This window comes from Pomacea canaliculata, linkage group LG6, assembly GCF_003073045.1.
Source record: "Pomacea canaliculata isolate SZHN2017 linkage group LG6, ASM307304v1, whole genome shotgun sequence".
Lineage (NCBI taxonomy): Eukaryota > Metazoa > Mollusca > Gastropoda > Architaenioglossa > Ampullariidae > Pomacea > Pomacea canaliculata.
Genome location: NC_037595.1, coordinates 17118141 through 17141416, shown reverse-complemented (window position 1 = coordinate 17141416; position 23276 = coordinate 17118141).

Sequence of the window (23276 nt, the reverse complement as noted above, 5' to 3'; positions counted from 1 at the left end):
GTTGGTGAGGATAACAGCCGACAGGTGGCGCTGACCGTGATGCTTGTGGTAGTCTCTTGTGTGTACATAGGCACTATGGTTCCTTTCATGGCGAGGCAAATTATTTTTATTATATTACTGGAAAGGGAAATCTCCAGCGATACCTTTGTAACACTTACGATGGTTGTAAATGTTCTTGTTGTCATTAACAGCTCCATTCATTTCTTTATTTACTGTCGCTGTTCCTCACGTTTTCGAGTTGACTTGCGTGGTCTGGTCATGTGTTCGTGTCCTCCACACACAGTCAGTCAGGTGTAGGCTCTTCAGGTCATTGCACTAACCGCAACACTGGTTTCACAGTGTCTGCTGTGTTGTGTTTTGGTATGTGGAATCAAGTGATCGATGGTGAAAGACAAGTGGTTGTGTTTACTCAGTGAATCAAAGAGGCCAACGACAGAAATTCCTAACCCATGTTTCAAATCAGCAGGCAAACATGTGGTACTGATGAGTCATATATACATGAAGCCAAAAGGCTCTAGAGCAGCGGTTCTCAACCTTTTACATGTGACGTCCCCCTGACGAACAAAGGTAAGTCCGCGCGCCCCCCTTCGCCAGTAATGTAAGCTAATTTCACTAATACTGGTATAAGAAACTAAAAAAATGACCACCTTTGGCCCCCCCTTGTAAGCCCTACATGTTGAGAACCGCTGCTCTAGAGAATGATTTTTTTTTTTTATATCGTGATTGGTATCTTCGGCATCTCTTGTCGTGTGTTTTGGTGCCAGATGCTGAAAACCCTAATAATGCTTGTTTTTCTGCCTGATAATAGTATACTGCGTGGTCATGGTTTTTGATAGGACTCCACACAGATTGTAATAACGATATATTTTGTGTTAAGGTTAGGGCTAGTAAAGATTTCGAGACACAGCATCTGATAATAGCCATGAGCTTTTGATATGAGCATGTTTGATTGGTTTATTTAGTAGAAAAGTGCTTTCACCTTACACTAGAATTTAAATATTACTGTTTGCTTCTTATTTTCCGTTGTTTGAGTACAAATCTATGTTGAATTAAGTAACCGGTAAAAGACTTTAACATGGCGCTTGAGCAACTGAACCTTCACCTATTTTCAAACATAACGTAAAAATAGCTGACTGGTTGAATCAACCCTCCCCCCTTTTCCAGCTTGTAAAGGGAGGTAATCTATAGTGGAACAATTTCTTAAGGTTTCAGGAGTTGCGTCCCTTATATACATTCATTGCGCACTAAGCGATGTTTTCTAGATATGCTAACCCTACTTGTAAGCGCGTTGTACATAATTTGATCTCACACCCCATAATATGTGGTTGTGTACGATCCACTTCGGGTGCTATATGTGGGGTGAGATCAAATTGGAACTTACCGCCGAGTATGAGTTTTAAGTAATATTTCAATGCATTTCTGCATGTAGCGTGTTCAGCATGCTAAATACATGTACATGTATTCTACATTATGTATTTTCACCTGTACTACCTATGAAATAAAGCCAGAATCAAAACAGCATATCGTTTCGTGTCATACCCTACATAAAAACATCTCTAGCTCTTTATTTTAACATACACATGATGTCAAAGTACGTATTTCTTTGTCTTTGCGTTAGAAGATATTGATGACATTATTGATGATTAAGAAGCAGCTAATGTTTCCAGATTTGTTAAAATTCATCACGCGGCAGGAGGCGATGAAGTCGATGTGCCTGTGCGGTCAAAAAGTACACCTACACAATATAATTGGCTTCCTTTTCTCAACCACACCTGCTAGAAAAAGAACCTTTCCGTTTCGTTGTTAATAACATTTACATCACATTGCCCACCTGAAGTAGCCTCGCAATTCGATATAAAGGATTACAATGAAGAGAAATGTAAAAGCGAAGCTAATTTCCATTTAGTTTACAAGGGACAGTGAGAAAAGCAAACAGTTGATACGATCCTTTAGACCGAAACACAATCATTAGAAAACAAATTTAGCACACATATAACACGGACGAGTGTCAGACCATTTACCTTCTGTGGAATTGTTTTGGAAATAGTCACGGGAAGGTCATGCAATGGCTTCAAGAGAATTTCGTGGGAATTTTTTTCGTACTCTTCTAAGGTTTACGTAGATTATCAAAAACACAGAAATCTTTGGAAGAGATAATGTCTGTACTGCAATATTTGTCGAAATTGTCAGGGTAACATTTTTTATGTGTTAGATTTTTGGACTACGTTTTATCTACTACTTTGCAGCTTCGAACAGGTCATGGCGAAACACACGTTAGTATCTATTATCTAAGCTTTACCTATTTGTTTAAAGGCCTGTGCCAATGAAAGTGTCTTTTGATGAAGTGATCACTAAAATATAGATCTATACTTGTTTAAAAATATTTTATGTAATGTTTCAATGAACTAATTCAAAAAAAGGAGAATTCTAAAAAGTACATACACGTAATATCTCCAATTATAGAGCACAAAATGTATTTTATTGTAAATATAATATTACATACTCTTGACAATTAATTAGTTTTAAATGCAAAAAATGTCAAGACGTCAATCAAACTCCGTTGACTATTGCAATTTTTAAACTAATAAGAAAAGCATCAGGGTTTATCTAACACACGCACATGCATGTTCATGGAAATAAACATGTTTTACCGAAATTTTGTTTGCACGGGTGCACAGATACGTAAAATATACATGAAATTAAAATAGAACAAAACGGTAAATGATGAGATATTTCTTGTTAAATATGTATGTGTCATATAAGATAACCAAAAATTCCAAAGAAAACCGATAGCGGAATATTTTTACTGCTTAACTGTACACGTTTAACGAGTTGTTTTCACTTTTAAATGTTTTTGTCTGTAGACATTTACAAGTAATTAAATAGAAATTTTTAGAAAATGACAAGATTTGTCAACTAAGTCGATATAGAGCTGTCACGAAGCGTACACCATTGATTTAGTAGATCATTACTTACTGCTGTATATAACTTGTACTGAAACTCAGTCCCTGAGACATGTGACCTGCGGCAATGTTTGTAGAGAAACCTGGGTCTGTCGGTCGTACTCGGACTGCTTAATGTAGACTATAAATACCTCCTTGTAAAGACTGTGGACAATGAACTTTTGTCTGAATACCTCAGTTCGTGAAAATAGTAATTTAACTTTTTCAGAATGTCTAGTTTGGAATGACACGTTAAGTGTCAATGGTCTCCAGACCCGACAAATAGTGGAGGCGATATTGCGCGATGGGTTAATGGTTCTGTGTTGTTTGATCGGCATTCCAACAAATGTTATTAACTGTTTGGTCTTCTACCATCAAGGACTACACGACCGAATGAACGTGTGTCTTTTCTCGCTGGCTCTTGTCGATTGTTGTTATCTGATTGTCTCTTTTGCCCTCAGCTACGTGGTGCTGATCCTCCTTCCCTTCGACTCACTTCTAAGTGATGAGTATTCTGTGAAGACCATGACCAGCTGCATAGGGCTTCTGTACGGGTTAAAGTTGACCTCCAGCTGCATCAGCATGGTGATTGCGATAGAGAGGTGCGTGTGTGTGATCTTTCCTCTCCGGGCTTCGAGCCTCATGCGAGCCGGAACCATGGCAACACTCATGGTCTTTTTAGTCCTTTTATTTCAGGTGTTGCACATTACTTACCCGTTGTCAATGCGTGCTGCTATGATCAAAACGAAACAAAACATTCGATGGGTTTACTTACCAACGGAATTCGGTGAACGATACAAAGAGTTTCTTATGATTTTTGAGCAAGTTTTGCTAGCAGTTATGACTCATCTGCTGATATTTCTTGTGATGCTTTTAACGACAGTTGTGACAGTTGTGAAGCTGAGGAGCGCCATGTTGTGGCGGTTGAAGACGAGCTCCGCCTCCAACGACAGTCATGTCCAGCAGGTGGCGCTGACCAGGATGCTAGTACTCGTGTCAACCATCTGCATCGTCACCATGGTACCGTACGTAGTGCAAGAAATTAGTTTCCAAGTTCTTGTTGATGACATCACTAGTGGCCGTTACTATGACATCGTCCTTTCTGTCAGCAATGTATCTCATCTGTTTCCGCCTATCAACAGTTGCATTCATTTTTTTGTCTATTACACTCGATCGTCAAAGTTTAAAAAGACATGCAAGGATCTCTTTAGTTCTGGGAAAAAAGCAACTTAGAATTACTCTGCAAATTCCACGGATAATTATAGCGGAAATAATTTCCATAAAATACAAATCTTTTAAAATCTGTATTTAGTATGCATCACAGAATACCAACATCACCTATTCTCCACTTTATCATTTGAGTACATTTAATAAAAATAATTTAATCGCCAGATTTTGCATCACCAGTAAGAAAAGTAGTTGCAATGATTGAAGCGGGCAGTACTTTCAACAAAGCTACCTCGAAATCATGCACGTAACCTTCGGTTGATAGTAACAAAATATTATTTATTTATTTTATTTTTTTTTTTTTGATGGACAGCTACGTAAATATCTAGGAAAGGATTTAATACACAAAAGCTTTTAAGTATATACAGTCATTAACATTTGGCTTAAGGAGGAATGTATCCTTTTTCTGTTATATTTCATCATAAACAAAAATGTGATCTGTCACTTTTAAAGGACGATCGTGGTATACGGGAAAAATAATGGATAGGGTGACCAAGTTTTTAATTTAATATGTAATCTTTATTTGAGTAACAAATCTTAAATAAAACAGTTTTAAAGAAAAGTGTAAGTTAGCTGTATAACCTGCCTAAAATGAAGATGCACTTAATTTATCCTTTCATGGTTATTATGTCGGCTAAATTTCTCATTATGGATTGAAAATTGTGTTTTAAACGAATCAAGTAACATCAGCAAATGTGAAGAACATTGCAAGAGTATTACCCAGGGTATTTTTATATATTTTATATATTTTTAATTTTCGCCATACATTTACATCTTTACCGAAGAAAAATCGCTTTATGGCTAAATCAACATGTTTCTCATTCTTTATAACCCAGGATCATATAGGAGTTTATAGCTAAATTAAGCGGAAAATTCATTAGGTATTGTGACCTACCATTCTGTACAGATACAAAAAGAAAAATGTCAGCATGATGCTACGTACATATATTATGACCTCCTCATGAACCAGAAAAGTTATCACAGGATATTTAGAATGTTCGTCTCAGTACATTCGAGGTTAACCGTCTTTCACTACACTGTCAGTGGTGTTACTTGCTTCCTTCTATCATCCATGCGACATCCTCAGGTAAAACACCTAGGAATGTAGGGTTTTACTCTTTTCCGACAGTGTTTTAAAATGTATGATGAAGGTGTCATATATTCAACTACATGCAGTTTCTAAGCACCTATACAATATACTAATGCAAAAATCTTCCTAAATCATCCACTCAGCTTGCATGTCATAAAAATGTGTTGCTGTCGGCCATGTTGTCATTCAGTAAAAGAGAAGATAAGTCGATGTAACTTAATTGAAATGTAGTTGCTTTATTACAAACCTACTGGCTTATATAATATAGCTTAGTCCATCGTAGTAACAAGAATGATTTCATTTATGATGAGTAAACTTAACGGCGGTTGAAGTGAGCTGTTAAGATATCAATATCAATATCAGTATAAAACATCAGTATATATAAAATACACTTGCAAATCACGAAAATAGGACAGCAGAACAAGAAATGCAACTTTTTCTTGTGTGTGAATAAAATAGACATGACACGATTGTTTGAAATCTGTAATGTGTTTTGATAAATAGTTTCTGACTTTGTCAGTAAAGTTTTTCTTTATTCAACACAAATTAAAAATAAATGTTAATAAAAACGATCGTTATTTCCAAGTAATATTGTTCTTGTATGCCACACTCCAGTATTCAGGTGAACACTAAAAATGACCTGTTGAAAGCTAAAGTAAGCTTTGTGCAAATTAAATTATAAACAAATATGTGTGATTCAGCCAGTAACACAATGTCTATCAGGTGATTATATATTCGAAGAAAAATAAACTTTACATAGAATTAAACGTTAGTTTACCAGGTGTAATGAAAAAACAAAAATAACCGAGACTAAAGCTGTGAATGGTTCTTTATTACTTTTGTAACTGTGCAAAAATCATAAACCTTGTAATCCGAACATACATTTTACTTGTAGGTGTTAGCATAATGAACGTTGAAACATAAAACCTCAGACACACGCGAACACAGTTGTAAACATGTAATCAACATAAGAAGAGTACACTTAAAATAATATTTTGATTAATCACAGAATCGTTAAATTTTACATAATTTCTTGTTTCAGCTTCTACGTCTCCTTTAGATATTGTTACTAACACGGATACAATCATAAATTCTGTTCACCTAGTGTCAATCATCGTGTCCTCCATCGATAATAACTCTAATAACTCTTTGTAGCACAGTCCAGATCACATATTTTATGCAGGCACTGCGTTTAAAATCGGTTTCGGTTCTTCAGTCAAAAACACAATATAGCAAAACCAACTTTCTTTATCAAGTATCTATAAGTGAAAATAAAGAAAGGTAGACGGCGGTGTGGAAATGTTGCACGAGTGTAGCTCGGCGAAGGATTGCCTTGTGATGATAATTAACTAGTGTTACCATTGTCCGAGAGACATGTTCCTTGCGAGACATCATCACCTGTATCTAGGACGGGTTAGGGTCTCGTAAGGAGAGTTTTCGTTGTCGGAAGGTCCATGCCTGCCACTGGGTGGTTGAAAAATATTTGTATAGGTGAAGTAGGTCTACTACAGGCGCTCCTCTAGTTGAAATAGCGGTTGCATTCAACTGCAGCATGTTGGTTGGCTTCCTGAGCTTGTACAGGATGCTGGGTACAACGGGTGCGTGAAGCCGTTCATGTATGTTCTGTGTCTGTACGTGGGTGCAACTCAACCCGTGTGCACCTCTGTTTACCTTCAGTGAAGTCCTGCGCGTGCGAGTCACGTGTGCCGTGCAGCGGTTGTCATCGCTCGGTGGAGGATCGATGCCGACGCCTGAAGACAGTGTGAGACGGACATTGTTCAAGACATTGAAAGCCACTGTCAGAGGTCTGAGTGTTATTGGTGTGCTTTCTCTAAACACATATTATACCTTAAAGTTTTGCCTAACCTCTGTATAATTCTATTTTGTTACGTTGCTGTTCTATTGTGTGGAACCCTGTCGGTGATTGTTTACTGATGGTCTGTGTGAGAAGGGGTGGTGGTGGTGGTGGTGGTGGTTAGTTTTAATCGAAGGATTGAATTAGACGTGGTGGTGGTATTGTGTCTGTGTGTGTCTGTATGTTTGTTTTCTATTTTTTGAAACTACTTTTAATAAAGTTATTTGTATTGCTAACACGTGTGTGCTATTGTTTACTGACGGTCAACCTGTGATCTGTGATCTGTGATCGGTAATCTGTATGAGTGTGCTTGAAAGAGAGGTTGGTGCCCTCATTGGGCATTTTCAACGTTAACGGACCTCTTATCGCAACGAACGAGCGCCTTGACTGCAATTAATAAAGATTTACAGTACATTTCAGAATAAGCTACAGAAAAACAAACAAATGAGATTGAGATAAATTAACTGTTTATTCAGACATTACTCCCTATCGTTACACTAAATACAACAAGCATTAATACTTGTAGACTTCTAGCTAGAACATTGATTGTCAACAGCCCAGTCATAGAAATAACGACAATTTTCTAGTACAATCTCCCATAATTTTAACTGATTTCGTAAACACACGATAGGACAAAATAAGGCAGATACAACAAAAAAAAATGCATAAAGCCATATTAGAAAAGACAGTCTTTGTACATTGTATTCTAGAAGACAAATCTGATTATCTAATATTTGGCATATAACATTTAGTATATAATCCTTGTAGTCTATATGTGTGGTACATGCGGATTTTATTACATTTTCTGTCACCTTGCTTGGTGTCCTCAAACATATTCGTCTCATTTATCTCTGTTACACTTCATATTACTGCTACATTTTTTAAATCAACGCTTTATTTATATGTTTTCTACCGACTTATAGAATGCACTACCGAGAGTCGGTTTTCCAACTTTCCCCAAAAATCAAAAAAAACAAAAAACAAAAACAAAAACCGACAAGCAGGAATACATGCACTATTTATTACAAAGACACCCACACGCCCACACAAATAGAATTAATAAGCACAAAACACAAACATATTTTGTACTTTGTCTATTAAAACCGCTATTTATCCTATTGGTTACAATAATCATTCAATAATACATTAAGCAGTTCAGAATAACCAGTCCTTAAAGAAAACTAATCTAGTACAAAATGTATATTCCGAGTTATCTACCTTGTGATGATAGAAGAATTAAACTTAGCATAGCTGCAGAGACAGCAACAATGCAACAATACTCTCTTTATTATAGGAGGACACGTGAGAACGCATACTTATCATGTTGCTATGTCACGGTATAACAATATCTATTGGAAGTCTGTAGGGGGGCAACATCAGTCATTAAACTTTTCTTGCAACGCCAAAATGTGCTAGAGATGGCAGCAAGAGAGAGCTTCTCCCAGCACGAGACGAAACCGCGAGGAACGACAATAATAAACAAAGAAATGTATCGTCTGGTTGATGAGGGAGATAACCTTTACGATGGCTGTAAATGTCATGAACTTGTCATAACACTTTTGGTTAATGATACACTCCCTGAAAAACAAGTAGCTGACCTGTCTGCCGACAGTGGGAATGAGGGTGATGATGTAGACGCACGAGGTCAGCACGAGCATTGACGTCAGCGCCACCTGTCGGCTGTCGTTGTCACCAGAGGTCAGGCTTGCCGTCTGTCTCCAAACTATGGCGGCTCTGAGTTTTACAACCGTGCAAGCAGTCATGATTGATATTGTCACAAAAGTAATAAGCGGTATTACAGTTCCGACAAACACATAAGAAAACGCGTAGAACTCTGTCTTGTTCTCTTCATGAAGCTTAGTCAGCGCGGCTATCCACACGGTGGATGTTCCTGTGTTAATTACCTCAGCTTTATACAAGAAAGGAGTGATCGCATAGCACATTTGCAACAAAAAGAAGGAAGCAAATAAAACAGCGGCCATGGTACGGGTTTGAATGAGTGAATGAGCGCGTAAAGGGAATATTACACACAGGAATCTTTCTATCGAGATGATCATTGTGATTACACCGGATGTTGACTGTAAGCCCATAAAAGCACCTTCAATGTTATTTATTACGTGTATATAATATATTCCCACCTAAAGTAGAATGGTAACGCGATAGAAAGGTTCCAACTGGATAGATTGTAAAGGCCAGGGTGAGGCACAAACAGTCCACCAGGGCCAGTGAGAACAGACAGAGGTTCATGCGGTCTTTGAGTCCCTGGCGCCAGAAGACAACACAGTTGATGACATTGGCTGGGACACCTATCACACATACTAGCGCCATAAGCCATAGATAACACACCGTCTCTGTCGTCTCTCGGATTATTTGAGAACTGTTTATGACTAGATCATCTGATTCCCTATTGATAATTTCCTCTGACATGTTTATATGTACCTCTGTAATGTTGATACAACTTTTCATTTCCCCTAACATTTTGTGTAAGAGATGTTATCAGCACATCTTTTTCTTAACACAGACTATGTAACCTGTTTTTTAAATCAAGTGAGTACTTACAATCGTACGTTTAAATCACCTTTCGTTCTGTACACGGAGGTCGCCATGCTGTCCTGTTAAAGAACGCCGTCAAAACCCTTTACATTAGTTTTAAGTTATGTCTTCAAAGTAGATGTTAAAAGGCTGGAATTCTGGTGTTTAAGATCCTGCAAGTTTCTAACAAGAACACTTTGATGACCTGTTAAGTATAAGGGATAATACTAGCATGAAAAAATAATAAGGTTACAGAGAGTAACGAATGGTTTCAAAGCTGCAAATGTATCATTCGATATAAATATTTGAAGAAAGTTTGTCAGACTAACGGTCTTTATGAAAAAATAAAAGCTGTTTTAGGCGTGATTTCAAGCAAACAAATACTCGGCATCCATTAATTTTCCTCAAATATGATGCGAAGACGGCAGTAGATATTTTTAACTGAAAGTTCTTAATATGGGCAAATCCAGGTGTGCGAAACAAAATACTTCAGGAGACTGCTCTGGGTCTCCAACAGGTTGCAAGGACGAACAATGTCCAACGTCAGAGTCCTGGTGGTTTCCTAGGAACCGCTACTCACGACTAAAAGCAGGCGACAGCTGGAGTGGTTCTGTCATGTCACCTGACATGACACATTGGCTGACAGTGTCTGGCAAACACGCTGAGGGCGTCCGACGTTGACAAAAACGAAACAAACACTTAGTGACCAAAATGAAGGAATGGCAGGCTTTTCAGTAAGGTACCTTCTCAGACGGGTAGTTGACCCGAGCTCATCCCTGCGACACCATCAATCTGCTCCCCATCACTTGGTGAAAGGAAAGAACGACATTAAGGGCACAAAGAGAAAAAAACAACGGACTGTAGAAACATCTGTCACTGTAAGGTATGTGTTTTAAAATCATATTATATATTCTCTGGCTGAAAATGTACTTTTTAAGATATTTTTTATTTTATCTTCAAAATTGCCAGTGCAATATTTGCATTGCTCTTGATGTAAGAAAAAATATTTGTAATCCTTTTAGTGCGAGTATTTGAACTCTGACAAAGTAAATTTTGTCTGAGAAAATAACCTGGTGAAAACAGAATTCTAATGGGAGAAACGGCCTTTTCGACAACGATGTAAAGCATAGTGTCTACAACGTGTCCATTTTTTTCTTCACTTAAGATACTTCTTCCTTTTTTCTAAAATAGTGCTTTTAAAACTTGTGTTTCATAAGTTAAATATTACAAAACAGAATTATTATCTAGTACGATAAAAGCATAGTAAGCGTATATTTAGAAAAAAATTAAACAAACTAATGCCAAACAGTACAGGTAAAGTTTTTTAACAAACATTAGCAGGTAGAGAATATTTAAACTCCACTCTTATTTTTCGTATCCATCGAACATCATACAATGCTACAGACATTGTCCTTTTATTCTTAGGTAATCTGCAGGTTAGTGCTATATGATGATAAAGACACAGGTTGTTTAATTTGGCTATATTTTTTCTGTGTGGTTGGCATCCCAACGACGTCCATTGTGTTGTTTTCTGGTGCCAGAGAGTCAACATCTGTAAGTTCTGTCTCCTCTTTTGACAATAGTAGATTGCTTGGTTACATTGTTTTTGATAATACTTTTCTTAACAACAAGAAAAGAAAAAGAAACCCGTAATGACAACACATCCTCGGGAAACTGAAGTACGGTACGCAACCTGAAGGGAGGAAAGTCATCTGGTATTTACAGCTTTCAAGATAAAATCCTCAAAGAGGGTAGGTAAGAAACTATAAGGACCCTCACCGCACTGCCCAAAATGTTTATGTATAGTTTTCTGTTTATGTATCGTCCTTACAGATAGCTCTAATCCCAGTACATATCGAATATGAGGTGACAAGATTCGCAGTCCTTGAATGATCCTCGCGAACAGAAATTAACCAGCCACTTATGTACTAAGATGGACAGAATAATTCTATTTTTTTTTATTCAGCACGGACACAGACACCCACAGGCATGAAACCCACAAAATGAACAGACACATTTTGTCTTACAAACACTAACTCATGCATCTACACACTGATTGAAGAAATCACAACAAAACACAAACATTTTCGAACAATTCTGTAGTGTAATTTTTTTTAATAGCTTTCTTTTTAGTAAAAATTCGCAATGGCAGGATTAAACTAGTGAAAAGTTTAATGTGTTCGTTTTTCTTTTTAATTCCTGGCTGCTTTCCTAAGTATGCTAGACATTTTACTTCCATTATTGTTCGCTTCCTCCTCTCTCTCTCTTTAAGTGTGTGTGTTTACAAATTTATTTAGCTCAGCTCAAAGAAAGTCGTGATGTAGTGGTGTTAACATATGCCATGGATTCCTAATACGCTAAAAGCATAGTAAACATTTTATCTACAATCCAATAACTAGTACCTAACAATACAGAGCAAACATTAATAGATAGAAGTATTTAAAGACCACTCATCTTTTCTGCATCTCTCAAAAATCAATGGCAGAGACAGTAGCCTCATAACCTTTGTAGGTCAGTGGTGTTTTGCTGATGTAGATGTGGTTTGTTTTATTTGGGTGCAAAGTTTTCCCGCGTGATGGTTGGTATCCTAGTGACACCCATTGTCCTGTGTTCTGGTGCAAGAGACTTCAAACCCTATCAACACCTGTCTGTTCTGCCTGCCAATAGTAGACTGACTATCACTGTGTTTGACAAGATTTCCCGCAGATTATATTAACTTCTATCGCCTGAAAAAACGTCAATGGCAGCTCCATGTACCCTCAACAATAACTGTTAACAAAGGCAAAAAAGCGAAACATAACGATTATGAAAGGTATTACTTATTATTATATTCATTTTACATTTATTTTAATCCTGAAGTTTATATTCTAAATAAATGTTAATGGAAATATGCAGTTGTAATTTTTTCATATTTTTAAACTATTGAAATATTGCTCATGCCATTTTTGCTGTCCTGTTTACTTCTTTATACCTTTTTATTACACCTTTTTCTAAAAACTGTCAAAACATTACTTTTTAAAATCTTTTTTCCCATTTGATCGCTTGTTCTTATTATTGTTTCGTTTGTTTGTTCGTTTTGTTTGCTTTGTCAGTCCAAGCTATAAGCATTGTCTGGAAGATATGTGATTAGTACCATCCTTGTCAGCTTTCTCTTTTTCACACACACATATACATATATATGGATGCGGGGACAAGTATCAGCAATTGCATTTGATTACAATTAAGAAAACAAAGTCAGATAATACTTATAATGTTGTAGAGATTAGTGCACCAATACACTCAAAAGCACGTTTTGCATCAAAATTTATTTATACTTTAATCAGGCCGACCAACGTTACATTTGAGTTCCTATTGAAATAAGTAATTAGAATAAATAATAAAAACAACAAGACAATTGAAGCATTCTCTAAACACCTACTATAATGCAGGTATAATATCTGGTGTTTGCTAGCGTTTTTCAAAAAAGACAAATTATCATCCTGATGGTGTACACATTGCTGGACTGCGATTTCCTAGAGAAGCAATGCTTCTTCATCACTTGTATATAATTATCTGACGTGAATCAAATTGTCACCTATGTCGCTGGGGTCGCTGTACGACACGATGTTTACAAAGAAGACCACGTATTCAGTATCTTTGGTCAAGTGATGCCACAGGTTTTACTTTAGTGGTGCACTTCCGCCAAAACCTATAAATTTCCATTTTGCAATCTAACCTCCCTGAATCCCTGTCTAAGACAACATATTGTAAATCTGAAGCATGGATCACTAGATTCACTGTTTCTGTGCCACCTCTCAGTGCCAGAGATGACAGGAAGCTAGAACTTTTCGAACAACGAGACGAAACCGTGAGGAGCGACAATAATAAATAAAGAAATCTATAGTGGTCTTGATGAGTGAGATAACAGTTACAACAGCCATTACTGTCATGAAATTATCATAACAAGACCCGCTAATAATACATTCCATGAAAAAAAAGGAGACGACCTGTCTGACGACAGAGGGAATCCGGGTGATGATGTAGACGCAGGAGGTCAGCACGAGCATTGACGTCAGCGCCACCTGTCGGCTGTCGTTGTCACCAGAGGTCAGGCTTGCCGTCTGTCTCCAAACTATGGCGGCTCTGAGTTTTACAACCGTGCAAGCAGTCATGACTGATATTGTGAGAAACGTAGCAGACGGTATTATAGTTCCAGCAAAAACATTAGAATACACGTAGAAGAGTGTCCTGTTCTCTATATAAAGTATTGTCATCACATATATCGGTACAGTAGATGTTCCTGTCTTAGCTAAGCCCGTGTGAAACAAGAAAGGAGTGATCGCATAACACATCTGCATCAAGAGAATGGAAGTAATTAATTATTTGGTTGTGAAGATGTACCTCTTTAATGAACTGCCTTTAATAAAATGGGTGGCAGGTGTAGTTATATATGTAGACTGTTAGAAATAGGCCATGCTATAAACAAATAAACAAAAATATCTTAGATGAAATGAAACCCAAGTGTTGAATGGAAGGAGATACAGGGAATAATGTGTTTTCAGAGCAGATGTAAAGGATTCAATCGTGAGTTTAATGACAAATACGAAAGATGAGAAAGTAATATTGTTTGGCTGCACAGTAACTAACACTCATCTGACCATATGTTGTTGTTGTGGTGGCAGGAATAGGATACGGCCTAGCTGTCTGCCTGGGATGTAGGGGATGAGAAGTTCACATCTGGAGGTTGCACAGAAACTTTCTTGATGTACTTGATGGAGAGACTGGGACCCCTTACAAAACTGCTTTGCACGTCTGGTGCTGAGAGCAGAGAGGTTTCTGGAGTTTATGAATGAGATATAAGTGGCAGCCTGCGAGCAAGGACCTCTAGTAATCAAGCTTACAAGGAACAAATGTACAGACACGAAGTGCATGTAGAGACAATTTGATGGATGGCTTGTAATAGACATACAGACTGATGTAACTTGTTTATCTAGGGTCATGTCTGGATGATGAAGTCCATATTCCCGACAGACGATGAGAAGGCGATGCTGGTTTGCTCGCCTTGATGCACTTGACGCTAAGAACTTAAATGACCGTACGAGCTGCCTCCACAGGAAGCCCCTTCTGTCCCACAAATTGGTTTACAGCTAAACATGACAATATATAGCAGGACAATGGAAATTATTGTTAGCCCTGTAGAATAAATTAAGTCCTATCAATCACTTTTCTCCGATCTTTTGTTGTCCACGTCATACAAGAGGAAGCAATGTAGACTATAAGTTTGACACCGTCTAGGTTCTCAGTCCAACATTTTGAATTAGTAAGTCAATTATTATTGTAAGTGGACATTCATTATTTCCAATACTTAACCAAAGTTACCAGTACTCTACCTTTCATAGAAATAGTCCACCTTTCTAACCTCTTATCCTGCCTTTACAAGTGATTATTCCAACTTCTCCTTACCATTTACTGCAGTTCTACCAATTGAATTTTATCTCTTCTGGCCTCTAAATGTGGCTTGAAGGCAGTAGTGAGACAATTGTAGGATTGTGGTAGTTATTACTGTGCTGTTATCAACACCTCTTATCTTAATGTTTTTGATATCAGCCTTTTGGGGGAAATAACTGTTTTGCTTTCTGTGGTGGACGTGTTTTATATATTTTATATATTTAAGCTCATACATTTATAATTTTAAAACGTATTAAAAAGTATTCAATTGTTTAATGAAAGAAACCAAACCTTTACGACCAGCCTGTGTGGAGAAATGACTACCAAGAGGAAGCCAATGTACGAAACAATTAAGAGACATTTCATGGTGAAAGGAAATTTTAACTTGAATAAAGTAAATTTGATGCAAGAGAAACAAAATCATTATTAAATATACAGGTAGCTGTTTACAAGATAAAAATATCAATATTTAAACATACATTCTTTCTCGATGGGAATTACTCATGTCCCCCTTTTCCCCCATTTTTGTAAACAGATTCAGACGTCAGACAGCCGGAATCAGTACAGCGTATATTTATTACAAGATATATTTTTTTTTATTTGAGAAAGTTTCCTAAAATCAAGAAAAAATAATGAAATGTTAAATTACTTATTATCCTACACGGTTTTATAAGAGACAAAAATCGATTTTCCCTACAGCTCGTACAAATTACATTGTTTTCTCAAGTCTTATCTTCGTGAGAAACACGTCCATATATATATACACTTTACTGGAATAAGCATGGACTTTGAATTATATTACAGGTTAAATAGACACACACAAGCACGCACGCACCCACTGAACAATTATGTAAAGATAATTACATTTGAGGAGGAAGAATCGAGAAATGTTATCAACAGTTGAATCAGAAAGTATCTTATAAATAAGAGAGCATCACACTGTTGTTAGGCGACATAAATTGCTTCTCATCTGCCAAACACCAGGCGATATGTGCTATAGGCTGCTTCACGATGATGCAGTTCCCAGTGAATTATTCACTAGACAACGCGAGTGTAAATTCTTCATCGGAATGGCCGCTTGTTTCGCAAATGTGGACACATGCAAACACTGCGAACTGTTTGGAATGTTCTAGTACTGACAAATCATTTGAAATATTATCTCTGATACTTGGAAGTCTTTGTCCGCTCTTCGTGTCAGTTATTGGCATTCCTGGAAATATTCTTTGCTGTCTTGTCTTCTGGCGCCAGGGACTGAGTAGACGCATGAACCTCAGTCTCTTTCTGCTCTCACTTGTAGACATGGCGTATCTTCTAGTCTCATTATCATTTCCCTGTATAAGCCTTTTCAATATATTTAATCAGAATGGCGCAGTGGAACATGATCTAAAAGCTCGTCATTTTACCGGGGGTGTAGTGAGTGCATTTAAGTCAGCATCGGCATGTATCAACATGGTCATTACTGTCGAGCGGTGTCTTTGTGTCTTGTTTCCTCTGTCTGCAACGTCCTTAGTGAAGACACGAACCATGGGAATTTTTCTTGGGATCATTGTTTATTTACACAACTTGCACTCATTTCTTTGCCTCTTAAATTTGAAGTAAAGGAATATAAATTCGGTGGGATTACTCTATGGATGATGGTTGAATCAGAACTTGGTTCTCACTACTCATTCGTTTTAGACCCGATAATATATTTATTTTCTTTACTGATTCCTTTAATCACCATGACTGTTGTTACAGCTGCGACTGTTGTTACTCTGATTGCCTTGCGAGCAGTTATGACGTGGCGAAAGACGATTGGCTGCACGTTTACAGATCAGGACAACGAGCAGAAAGCACTGACGAGGATGTTCGTCGGCGTGTCTGTCAAGTACATCGTCGCTGCCATACCGTTCACTGGAGTCGTTCTCATACAACTCATCTCTCCTGAAATTTTAATGAATTACCATGTGATCAATGTGTACCTCACCTGCAACCTGGTGACGTCACTGCTTTCGCTAACCGACTCTTCTGTCAACGTGTTTATTTATTATCAACGGTCTGCTCGATTTAAGCAGGTGTTGAAATATCATCTTCTACCGCAGAAAGTAAGAAGATCGTGAGCACCGAGTAGTGGCATCAGCTATGTCCTCCAGTAAGGTGTGATCTTTATTGCTCTAAACGAAAATTTAAACGAGGATAAAATTTCCTGACTTATTCATTTAATACATGAACAGAAGTTCATTTCTTACGACGATTTTGAGCTTGTCTACCTGAAAGAAGTAAGTTAAATCATCATTCTCGATGTAAGCTTGTGTTTTCCTCACATTGATTATTATGAATTATGTTGCTTTGTATGCCGTATTAATAAAATAAGAAAGAGAGATAAATAGCTTTTTCTAATAAATTTTGAGGAAGATTACAGAAAAAAGCCTTATTTATTAGAATGAATTCTGACTTTCTAACTCCTGAAATCGATTGTTTACAAACAGATGCTCGTTTACAAATGTATCTTCCATTATTCTCAGTCGGTTGCAGGTCCCTCCCCTAAACATAACCTTCCTTAGACCTTTGAATCATCTCCTCATGTCCTTCCGTTTTTATTTGTAAACATTTTCAAGCATGACTATCTCGAGACGTATGACTAAGAGTAGACAAAGTAATCTCTTTGGTTGTAGCTAAACCCCACAGACTAACTTCTTATTTGTTTATTTTTTTAGCGCATTAAATTTTAATAGTGGAAGTTATTGCTCTTTGATGCAATTGATGATATAATATCGAGATCAATAATAGGTGAGCATGGTGTCAAAAAACAAAATAACAATTTGCAATCTTTCTAAAGCATTTTATAGTTTTTGATGCTACAAAGCAACAGGAAGTTTTCTATATCTTGCAGGTATAAAGGAGATAATCAGTGGACATTGACACAAATGTTTTCCTTTATTTTAGCAGAAGTCGTTTTTCAGTTAGTTTAGAAGTCGCTGTACATAAGCTGTTTTGTGCAAGACAACTGTGACCAGGTAAGGGGAATCGCTCTCTCAGAAACTGCGCTGGCACCTGCTTAATGAGGCACCAAAGTCATATTCAACACACGGTTCACCTGCATGCCAGGTCACCGATCGTCGCCTTGTCCTTTTCTCTTCGTGGAGGGTCGCCATGATGCGAGCATTCGCTGCAAAGCCGTCGTCACACAGTCAGGTTTGTTTACCAACTTTTAACTGTCAGTCGCTTGGAGCTGAGGTCGATACCCGCCGTGTGATCAACAGCATACAGCAGATTACAGAAAATCGACAATGAGGAGAGACCTTTCCCCATTCCTTTGTATGCCAGAGGCAAACGTGAGGGTCTAGGTGTATGTGTATCACTTCAGTTAATGTCAAGGTGGACTGCGTGTTGATGAATATCAGAAGGTTATGTCTCCCTGTCTTTTTTCTTTCACTCTAGTTTGTTTATCATACTTTTATTTTATTCCGTTTATTGCTCCCGCTAGACACAAAGCCACCTCCCTTATGACACCATAGTTATTATCATCGCTCAACTCATTCAGTCCTTCCTTGGTGATGAACCGCTCTTTGTGTAATAATTCAATCAGTGCTTAATTGAGCTCACACTCCCATGTACAGACCACTGCTGTTGTTGTGCTGCTGCTCGGATGAACTGACTACTTGGCAAAGTTTTATTCCTTTGCGGTGCCAGTACACTGCAGGTACTGATTGAACTTCTTCAGTTCTCACCTGTTCCGTCTTTAAGAACGTCAAGCCTCCTCGGCTTCCAGGCTCGTGCAGGTGACATTATTATTCATCCAATCTCCAAACTTCTCTGATTCTACTGCTATGGAATATTTGACTCCCTCTCACTGCCAACCTACCCACTGTATATATCTGTCTCTAGATTAAGGTAACCTTACCAACGCTAACATGCAATTAAAATGTGCGTGCTCTTTAACTGTTCTTGATTATTTAATGCTTGGTATGATATCAAGAATAATGACTAACAACATGTATCAAAAACATACAATTTGTAGATTTTCGATAATGTTTATGACTCTACAAAACTGCATAGCATATCGACTTCATGCTTCCAACTGCCATTTTGATGACATGTAATGTAAACATTATTTGCCGACCATAAACTGTGAGTAAAGGAGTTCTGCTGGCAGTGTTCCTCAATTCTGTTTTACAACGTACTTTTGTTTAAAAAGAAAAAAAATTCCAGAATCTTATTCTACGTTGAGAGAAAACAAGTTTTGTTTTAATGAGATATGTAGAAAATACATTCGTGTACCTCTAATTGTAGTCGACTGTTTCAAAGGGTTTCTTGAATTCCTGCCAGTGAATGACCCCACTCATGCTTCATTAGTGCGCTGCGAGGCTTCATCCTGAACTATTGTTGTTAGGGATGACTTAGATGAATTGGGATATCACCATTACATGCTTTGCATTTCGAAATTACTGTATTATTTGATAAATATTAAATTGCTTTATAACAAGGGTCATCACAATGTAACATTCAAAATAATTACCGAGACGGGTATTAAGTTACTAACAGCGGGCAGCGCTGGACAAAAGGAATCTTCCCGATCCTGGAAAGTGCAAGATTTTTTTGACACTTCTTAAAACCTCTCGCAGTAAAAAGCATAAATTATTCATGTAATCGTCTATTTGATATTTCCAGAGTTTGTTTGATCGCTTGTTCCTGGAACACTGGACAGTGTAGGAGAACATATCTTAAAGAAAACTAGAACTTCTGTTTTGAAATATATAGAATTTAACGACTCCCTAAATTATTTGATAGCCTTTGGTCAATGTTTCATGATATCATTATTTGACTTTATTATAATGATATTTAAAATGAAAGTATTGATATCGCAAGTTATGCCGAGATCACCTGAGAAAGAAAAAACCGGTAGATGAAAGTAACGGAAGAATTGAAGAAAAGAAAGGTGGAAATGAGAGAGAGGAATAAAGACAACGATTTCATAGGGATTTTTAAGGCAAAACGACTATAGACTTGTCCATCGATGAATACATTTGTACAACATCATTCTATATACCTGTGGTTTTAAAGAAATTGTTACACAGTGCTTGATGTCATTAAATTATCTGGTTCATGTGGTTGATATTTGGTATTTTCTGAGTTCCTGAATGTCTTGTATCCAGAGAAATGAATTTGATTGATACAACGGTACAAAATCTATAAGTTAAGGGAAACAAAACAGGAGTTGAAACCCAAAAAAGTTTTCGCAAAAAAAAAATCAGTAACATCGAAACAATGACCAAACAATTTGTCTCAGACAAGCGAGCGATTTCTTCACAATATACCCAAAAGAAAACGGCCGCTATATGGAATCAGAGATCAGAGATTAAGGAACAAGGGAGACAAGTCTCACGAAATCCTAACGTCTTTGACTGAGATTTTGTAACAAAAGCCTGGAAAGACAAAAGAGTGTCCGAAAATTAGCATCTTTGAATGGCCGAGCCAAGCTGAGATAGCAAGGGCAGCAAGAAGACCTGGAGCATGTGTGGCCCCGTGTATTTACTGTCCCATGATCCCTGAGCACCACAAGCGTCGTAAAGTCGAATTATAACTTCACAATGCACAGTGAGGGTTCTGGAAAAAATGAGGCGACATAAACAATTTGTGTACTTATACAGCTCTCTTAACTTTTCGTTGAACACAAAACAACCTGTACCTTGCTTTAATAGATCGGATCAACGCTACGAAGCCTAAGAACATTGTGGAAGAATATGGTTACATCGGACTACAATGAAAGATGATGTGGCATCTGAGTAGGAGGACAAGCTCGTAGAATCTGAATGGAGGTTGTATGTAAGACGGGGTCACCACACGGGCTTCTATCACCAGAGCCTCGCATTGAGCCGCCAACCACCGTTTCTTTGCAATGTAACCATGGAAAACAACGAAGACACTATTGATTAAAATGAAATCAAAACTGCAGGAAAACAAAGAAACAAAAATTAAATTCAAGAAATGAAAATTACATTACAGATGGCATTAAGGCGCTTAATGAGGACCATTGTCTTTTCATCTCAACAGTCTATGTGTACTAGAATCGAATACAATACACAAAAACTTAGTGCATATATATATATAATTACGAACACACACACACACACTTTCTCATGGACGCATGGACGAGAAAATTAAAAATTATGCATTTATCTGATAATTTATAATAATTAAAATTTAGATCAAAGTTGTACACCGCCTTCTAAGGTCAATCCACGTATAACTGTCTTTTCTCGTATTTTATTTTTATAGGCATTGCATTTTTTTTTGACATTTTTATTATTAATATTTGTGATTTTTTTTGTCGAAGGGATATGTTTATTTCTTTTTTTTTATATATTTCAAATGGCTTTTCCACCTTTTTCATTAAGTATAAAACATTTTGAGATGAGGAACTGCTATAAAAGCCAAGAAGGGTTAACGCTTTCGGCGCAGTCAACATAACTTTAAAAAAAGCTTTGTGCAGAGCTTTGAGATGCCATGAATTCGTCTGTCAATTTAACAACACATCCACATTTAGAAAGAGGTTTTCTGTGGAACGACACGCTAAACCTAATTAGCGCGGAGACCCGCCGAGTGGTGGAAGCCACCTGTGCTGGTCTGACCATGATGCTGTGTCTCGTCGGCCTTCCAACCAACATCATCAACTGCCTGGTGTTCTGGCATCAGGGTCTTCACGACCGTATGAACGTGTGTCTGTTCTCTCTAGCTCTTGTCGACTGTTTGTACCTGGCGTTCTCATTCGCGCTGAGTCCTGTGACCTCCTTCCTTCACCTGTGTGACCCACTTCTCGCAGAAGAGTATTATATGAAAGCTGTGACATCTTGTGTGGGTATCGTCTACGCCCTGAAAGCCACTGCCAGTTGTATCAGCATGGTCATTGCAGTCGAGAGGTGTGTGTGCGTCATGTTTCCACTCCAGGCGTCCACCCTGATGAGATCCCGCAGCATGAGCATCGTCATGATCCTTTGTTTCGTTTCCTTTCAGTTATTGCACATAATCTACCCAATAGCCATGAGACCTCTTCAGATTACAGAAAAACACAGTCTACATTGGGTTTCTGTTCCAACAGAATTCTATAACCAGAATAAGTCGTTTGTAACGGTTTTGCAGAAACTTCTGCTAGGAACGACTGTCTACATATCAACATTCGTCATCATTTCCTGTTGCACGGTTTTAACAGTTGTAAGACTGAAAACAGCCATGAAGTGGCGACTACAGAGTAGCTTTGCTGATGCTGGTGTTTACAAGTCTCAGGTAGCGCTGACCAAGATGCTCGTGCTTCTCTCATGCATCTTTATCGTTACCATGGTACCCTTTGTTGCCAACGAAGTCAGCTTTATCTTTCTTAAAGACGACATCAACAGTGGTCGCTACTATGAGATCGTCGCAACAGTGAGTGCAGCCATGCACGTGTTCGCACAGGTCAACAGTGCCATTCACTTTTTTGTATTTTATAGCCGCTCCACGCGATTTCGTTTAATTTATAAAAGTTTATTCTGGTCTGCTAAGTAGTCTTAATCTAGCTAAAGGATTCCTGATAGTTATTAGCGGATACCATCTAACTTCCAGTCAAAGAAAATTATTCGTTCTTTTAAATACTCCACTTTACTCTTAACGAAAGCTATGTAATTGTAATCATTGATTACCAGTGTATATAAAGCACTCATTTAACAGCTATTTATTCCATCCCTACACCACTCATAAAGAGCGATGGACATATACTTTCTAAGAAACAGGCAGCCCATGCAGAAATACAATTAAAAATGTCTTATACTTTGAAATATTCCGTAATATTCTCTTGTAATTAAATCCTTTAGTTAGGATATTTGAACCCACAATAGAAATGTAATACAATTTAAAATAGAACTAGTAATGTCTAATCAATGTCTGTTTGTTTAGCAACCTATTCCTTAACATAAAGTTATACAAGCACAAACAATAGTATATATTAATTTATACTTCATGTCGAATTTTACAGTTGTCTTGTCCCTGAATCAGGTAGGATCAGTTTTGTGAAACTTTATTCATAGCAACCGCTTTACCTCACCTCAAAGGTTATCAGGGGATAAAGCAGGATATGCAAGATAGAATAAAAACGTTTTACTGATAACAACCTACATTTACAATATACAAATAAATAAGACACGAGGTATCATGCGTTTATTTTCTCTGTTCTTTGAGGTCGATCATTTCT